Here is a 7081-nt window from a genome sequence, read left to right as displayed (position 1 = left end):
CATTAGTCATTTTTCTTCCAAAACTTTCTTTTGGTCTCCTCGTGTAGTTATCTTGAGAATATACTCTTATGATTACTTCACTTGGTCTCTTTAGTCATATAGAACTAACTTGAGACCATAGATCTCATCTATTCGGCACACTATGTAAATAGATATACCTTCATTTAAATCATTCTCTCTTGCGTAGATCTTCATATACACAAGTACACAATTTTATCTTGCCTTGTGTGTTGTGTCCTCATTTTTCTCCCACTCTATCTTTAGAATAAATACACTATAGATTCAAAGATAGCCTATGAGACACAAATTAATGATGTTGAAGTATAAGGAGAACTATCTCATAGATAGACTAATAGTTATTGATTTCATATGTGTACTTGGTGATTGACATTCCTTTAAGAGAGTTCATAGACTCAAAATCGCTTTATAAATGATCATACACAAGCCTTAAGCATGTGGACATATAATGAAACCCGTCATTATATTTGTCTATTAGATCACTTTAAGTGAATAATCTTTTGTTTCAAAGTGCAAGCATTTAAAGATGAATTTTAGAACATAAAAGGATAAATGATAAAACGGGTGACTTGGGTTGCAAACCAAGTCACCATCATCCAAAATACAAACCATTATCCAAAATACCTTTCCATGTCGAACACGGAAACTTAAAGTTCTAAAAATCCAAAACACACTACTAGAAAAACGAGCCAAAATTCTCTCCATTTCCTAAAAAGAAATGGAGAGGTCATTACCTATCAACGGTCAAGATTGTATCTCGTCAACATCGAACGGTTCACGATTTATGCATAAAAATAAATGATTAATAGAGTATAGATGAGATAATATTATTAAATGGGTTTGTGAGAGGAAATGGAGAGAAAAGAAACGGAGAGGATCCTTGTTGTAGAAAAACGGCCTATTAAGGCGCTTACATAGAGGCGCTAATGGACGAAAGTGCTGAAGCTGTTTAAAATTGAGCAAAATTCAGGCGCAATTCATTAGCGCGTCTTAATAGCGCCCAAGGAAATTAAAAGGCCAGATTCCTTCCACCTTTTCTATTCTATAAGTCACACTCAGTGCAAGTTACCCCTTTTTCTCTAAGAAACCAAAACCCTAAAAAACCTCCACATTAATTCATCCTCTGCGAGAAATTATTTCATAATTGGCAAGCGAATAATGAATTTTTCATCAAAATCATAATCAGGTGTGAAATTAATTTATTATATATGTTTTAGTTCTTTAATTTGATTTTTTGTTCGTTTTTTTCTTCATTTTGTTTTTGTAAGGGTTATTATTTCGTTTGGTTCTCTTCATTTCAATTAAGATATATTTACTGGGTTACTAGAAAAATCATAATTTCATGCTTAATTGGGTATAATTATGTAGTCTTTATATCACACTTCGTCATTACACTTTGTTTGAGTCATTGTTATTTGGCTACAATAAATCTGGTTGAAGTTGATTTTGGATTTGACGACGTATAGGTCTGGATTTAGTCTAATTGAAGTCGATTTGGTTGGAATTTACTTGATTGAAGTTGATTTAGGTTTGCTCAAACTGGGATTTCGCTCAAATAAAGTCGATTTAGGTTGTACTTTGGGTGAGATCCCAGGTTGTTGACCTGCTACCAAGAAATACAAGTGGTTATAGGATGAATGATTCCAAGTTCGTTGGACAAACCAATTATAAGTATTAGGCTTGGTTAAACTTGGACAATGTTATAGAAGTCTTGAACGAATACTTTGTTAGTCTACCTTGTCATTGCTATACATCACCATCATGTTTTGAATACCTTGGTCATAGCTATACATCACAATCATTCAATGAATATCTTATACTTAATTCTTAATTTTTAACTTTGAATGATTGACCTATTTGATTTAATAGGTTAAAAATAGTAGAAGAAAATAATCAGAGTTGAAGTTGATTGTGATGCAGAAAAGACTTGTTTTCTAAATTATAGTTATCTACTAGTTGGTAAACCTCTACTCTTCTTTTTACTTTGATTTATCACCCTTACTTTGAATTGATGCTAGTTGAACTCCAAGATACAGTCTTACATATGATGCCATTGGAAATGTGGTTTAGTTGACTACTTTTTTTTTTTTTTTTTTTTTTTTTTTTTCTTTGGTATTCTAACCCCTTGTTCGCTGAACTTGGTCCGTCAGGCACACTGAAGTGAAATTGACTAAATTTGGTTATCAATAAGCTTCAATTCTAACATGTACTGTTCAATTATGTCCAATTATGTCACTGAGATACTAACTTCTTACTTTGCACAGTAGCATTCTAAAATTTGTTATTGAGACGAACAGAGTAGGTGTGCTGACGTTTACCATTTGATTACAGGTTATTGTTAGGGAAAGTTAAACAAGTGACTCAATTCTTTGAGGTATTAAGCCCATGTCTTTATTAATACCCTTCTTTTAGATGCTTTGAAATTTTCTTTTATTTTTTTTGTGCCTTTCCGTTGTTTCTTTGCTCTCTAGACACTTTGTATTATTATGAATGTTAATTGAACTAATGTAGGTGCAATTCAGTTTGGGAAGAGATCGTACTGAAGCAGCTGGGAAATATGATTGATACAGGTTTCTGCAGGCTCGTTTGTGCTAGCTAGATCCCAATGCCCCAGAAGATGGAATATAGCTTATTGGTGTATATAGTACCTTGTAGAATTTAGTACCTATGCTATCAAATTCTTATATTGGTGTTTCGTCACACAATCCATTTTTTTAATGTATAGATTGGAATATGTATTTGACACTAATGTTCTTATATTGAGGTGAATATATATATTTCAGCATACAATTTGTATCTTGGCATTATGAAACTTTTTACTTGAAATTTAGCAATGCTCAAATGTCGTATGTGGCCTTTGAAGTGGGTGGTTCATGTGATAAGGGTATGCAAGTGCATAGTGAAGATGTTCTACAAAATGCTGGTAGTATATACCGCATACCGGCGCTAACAAGCGACGCTGAATCACTATTTATAGCGCTTCAATCTAGCGGTGCTTTTATTGTAGCTTTACCGACGCACTAAATAAGCGCCTCTAAAAGTGCTAGCGGCACAGGCAAAGCCGGCGCTTTTCATAGCGTCGGTAAAACCCATCGCGGCGCTATTTAGCGTCGCAAGAGGTATAAAAAAAGCGTTGCTAAATCCCTGTTTTCTAGTAGTGACATAATTTAAAATAAGACAATGAAAAGCAAAGCTCCATGAAAGCTATCCCTAGCTTCTTGATGGTTTCTTATGCTTGCTTTTCCTTTCCCTTGTCTTTGCTTGGTGGAGGCCCTATTTACAATAAAAAGGGAGATACATTATCACAACTTTGCATCATAATACCATAGTTGAATTAGAAATATAAAAGAAGGTTAGTCATTTACCTACTGGAGTGATCTTTCCAGCTTTGATATCACCAAGGTATTTGGAACAATTTCTTTTCCAATGTCCCATGCCATTACAATAATGACATTTATCAAGAGGACCCTTCTTGACTTTTGAGGTGCTAGCTTCACAAGTCTTAGCTTTGGTGAATGTGGGAGCTTGCTTCTTGCCCTTTCTCCCATTCTTCTTGAACTTCCCCTTACTCTTAGTGCTTATGTTAAGCACATCCTTGGGAGGGTTCACATTTAACCCCATGTCCCTCTCGGCTTGCACAAGTAACTTGTGCAACTCTTCAAGAGACACATCCTTGTCTTGCATGTTGAAAATTCACCCTAATTGCACATATGCCTTGACTTTGGACAAGGAGTGTAGAATCCTATCTACGATGAGTTCTTTGGGGATTTCAACCTTTTGAATTTTTAAGGTCTCGACAAGCTCCAATAGTTTGAGCACATGAGGGCTAACCTTTTGGCCCTCTTTGAAGTCGAGATCAAAGAATGCCGCGGCCGCCTCATATTGGATGATCCGCGGAGTTTGTGAAAACATGGTCACAAGTTTGGAGTAAATCTCATTAGCATTGCCCATTTTAAAGGCTCTCCTTTGGAGGTCCGCCTCCATCGCAAATATCAAGACATTTTTCATTGCGGCGGACTCCTTTTGGTAAGCCTCATATGCTTCCCTAGTGGCCGCGGTGGACCTAGTGGAGGGTTCGGGTGGAGAGGCCTCGGTAAGGTAACGAAGCTTCTCGTCACCTTCGGCGGCTAATTTGAGTTGGGCATCCCAATCGGAGAAATTTGACCCATTCTTTTCAAGTTTACATCGATCCATAAAGGATCGGAGCCAAGATGAACTAGCGAGAGGTGTGGCATTAGGAGTTGGTGTTGGTGTTGCCATTTGTTATGAAAAAGAAGTGATCTACAAAACAAAATATAAGGAGTAAAACAAATGTCGTTTTAATAATAATACTCGTAAAAATGTATGATTTAAACAAGTTATTATGCATTTTTCTAGTGACCTCTACCCAACTAGATAAATGATTCCAAGACCCAAATTCATATTAACTTGGGCACGGTGTGGCCGATGAAACCCTTATCAATATAACTCGGTGGATTAACGTTTAATCGATTCTACTTTTAGAACTCTTGGTCGATAATATTACATTTAACATATATCTTTAGCCCAAAACACATTCAACAAGGGGACGGTGTGGCCGATAAAACCCTTATCGAAAAACTTTTGTTGAGTTCAATCCAAATTTCGAATAAATGTGTCCATGATCCAAACCCATATTTAACTTGGGCACGGTGTGGCCGATGAAACCCTTATCAATATGAATTCGGTGGATAGACATTTATCACCCACTTCCCCTATGTAACAAGGTTTGTACCCCGGTGTGGCCGAGTGCACTCCCTCACGAAATAGGTTTTCATGGTTTCTACTCTTTGGTAAGGCTATGTCTCAATTAATTGTTTTAGCGAGAGGTCATGTCAAATTATTATCTATCACGTTTTAAGTGAACTAAAGCGGTGAACTACGATAATTATATTTTACACGGTCGACGAACTCGATAAGAAGAAGGATGCATGTTTAGTTATGGCGATTTAGCGATGCATGTGACATAAAATAAAATGCAAGCATAAAAATAAATAAATCCTAGTATGACCTTTCCTAAAATAGAAAAACTATTTAACTATTACATATTCGGAAACCAACTCCATTGGTCCCTTGAACTTCGGTTGTGGCACGCATCTCGAGGTAACACCGTCTTTATGTATCGCCATTCTTGAAGAAATCCGTCTTTGGGAACTCCGGAATAAATAAAATTACATAATAAATTACATAATTTCCTATTATACATTTGTAACTAAAATAAATTAAATCTATTAAATTACAAAACGGTGATACGAGATCACAATAAATTACAACCGAATCGATATTCCCATACATTTCGGGAAATACCAATTAAAACTAAGGCCATACTAAGTAAAATTACATAATTCAAAATTACATAACTTAAAATTATGACAATCATAAAGAAAAATGCAGCATTATAATATGTATGAACATGCCCAATTTTATGCTAAATCGCCTTTAAATAGCCAATATCGTATATTACTCGGTTTTTACGGATTTGCGTGATTTCAACATTTTTATAATCACAAAAATACATAAACTCATATTTATGCATAAGTTAATTAACCTAACCTCTTAGGACTAAAAATTTAGTCTTCACTAATAATTTGACCATAATTAACCCATATTTTATAAAATTGTTCATAAATGGACCAAAAATTACAAAAATAAGCTATAAACTTCAAATAAATCACAAAATTTCAAATAAATTCAAAATTTGAAATTTAAACTCATGAACATTCTGGAAAAATACCATGACACTCATAATGTTAAAAAACTTAGGTTAAGAATTTCGAAATTTTCCGGAAAAACAATGTTGCGGTTTATCGATTTTTAATAAAATAATCATAAAAATATGGAAAAATTATATTCATTAACTTTTCAATTTCAGATCTGAAAAAGATAATAAAATGCAACATTAGACGTTTTTCTTAAGTCATAGATTATGTTTTATTAATTTTTCACTAATAATGTCACTATTTATGCTATTTTTCTTCAAAAATCCATAAATCATGCAAAAAGACTTCTTTATAGCCAATTATTTTACACACATCTTGTAAAATTGCATGTGACAACATATTAATTTTCTATGACCATATTCGAAATTTAACTCATATTAACCTATTTTTCACCTAAATCCGAATTTAATAATGAAAAATCCATTTTTTGTGCATAACAAGTCCAAAAATTATGAAAATTTACAGGTTATCTCAAAATAATATATGTGACAACATATCCAAAAATCAATGGAAAATTCGAAGTATAGCTAATTTTAGACCGAAAATGACATTTTTACTCATAAAATCATATTTAAATGCCATTATTGTAAAATATGAACAATAAAAATCCGTAAAACTAACCAAAATATCCTAAAACATTTTAGGACCAGAAATATTAACATGCATGAATTAATTTCGTGATATATCATAATAACACAAATTTTACAAGTTTTATATGTTATTCTTATAACTCGGAAAAACTTTTAACCGATTTGCATGCAAACAACCGTGGCTCTGATACCAATTGAAGGAAATGTAGGTCTATATACATAAACATACTCATATATGTTATAAATTAATTTGTCATAAAATTAAATATGGATTTTATGCATGCAAACAAATGATAAAATAGAGGAGAAATCATGTTCTTACAATGGTGATTTCGGTTTTATGGGCACAAAAGAAATCTCCTTTTCTTTTGTTCTTGAACTTTCCCTTAATGGAAGAACCAAGATCCAAGTGTAGGATCTCTCCTTAGGATTAATACCCAAAGCTTTCTCTTAATTAAGATTAATATTATAAGTACTAGTACAATATTAATCTAGTAAAAATTGACCCAAAAATATTATAAACACTTAAATATTTCGGTTTATATGAAAGGAAGATGGAAGCTATTTTTCTCTCTAAAACTCTTATTTTAGATGATTGGGAGAATGAATAATAATACACATCAAAAGAATGTAGTGTATTAGAAGAATATATGGCAAAACCCTTTTGTTTTTCCTTTGTGAAAAACCGGGCAAGGAAGAGGAGGGAAGAAAAATAGAGCCAATGCATGCACTAGT

At 33.4% G+C, this 7081-nt stretch overlaps 1 long non-coding RNA gene across 1 annotated transcript; it reads left to right on the top strand.

The window, feature by feature from the left end:
* Positions 1-946: 946 nt before the first annotated feature.
* On the top strand, positions 947-2814 carry LOC141598228 (uncharacterized). The gene is made up of 3 exons (XR_012523351.1): positions 947-1204; positions 2350-2392; positions 2530-2814. It is a non-coding gene; the product is annotated as an uncharacterized LOC141598228 (long non-coding RNA).
* Positions 2815-7081: the final 4267 nt, after the last annotated feature.

The sequence above is a fragment of the Silene latifolia genome, chromosome 9, assembly GCF_048544455.1.
Source record: "Silene latifolia isolate original U9 population chromosome 9, ASM4854445v1, whole genome shotgun sequence".
Taxonomy (NCBI): Eukaryota; Viridiplantae; Streptophyta; class Magnoliopsida; order Caryophyllales; family Caryophyllaceae; genus Silene; species Silene latifolia.
This window is presented reverse-complemented; position numbering and strand designations above follow the sequence as displayed.